Here is a 475-nt window from a genome sequence, read left to right on the forward strand (position 1 = left end):
CCACCTCACGAATATCATAAAACCACCTCACGAATATCATAAAACCATCTAATGAATATCATAAAACCACCTCACGAATATCATAAAACCATCTAATGAATATCATAAAACCACCTCACGAATATCATAAAACCACCTCACGAATATGATAAAACCACCTCACGAATATGATAAAACCATCTCACGAATATGATAAAACCATCTCATGAATATTATACAACCATCTCATGAATATTATACAACCATCTCATGAATATGATAAAACCATCACACGAATATCATAAAACCATCTCCTGAATATCATAAAACCATCTCACGAATATCATAAAACCACCTCACGAATATCATAAAACCATCTCACGAATATGATAAAACCATCTCACGAATGATAAAACCATCTCACGAATATGATAAAACCATCTCCTGAATATCATAAAACCACCTCACGAATATGATAAAACCACCTCACGAATAT

General features: G+C 32.6%; 1 protein-coding gene across 1 annotated transcript in view; it reads left to right on the forward strand.

Moving 5' to 3' along the window:
- mlpha (melanophilin a) overlaps positions 1-475 on the forward strand; it is a 10,651-nt gene that overhangs the window by 8,142 nt on the left and 2,034 nt on the right. The gene's annotated exons all lie outside the window — the stretch shown is intronic.

This window comes from Anarrhichthys ocellatus, unplaced genomic scaffold (assembly GCF_004355925.1).
Source record: "Anarrhichthys ocellatus isolate YVR2014 unplaced genomic scaffold, GSC_Weel_1.0 scaffold187, whole genome shotgun sequence".
Taxonomy (NCBI): Eukaryota; Metazoa; Chordata; class Actinopteri; order Perciformes; family Anarhichadidae; genus Anarrhichthys; species Anarrhichthys ocellatus.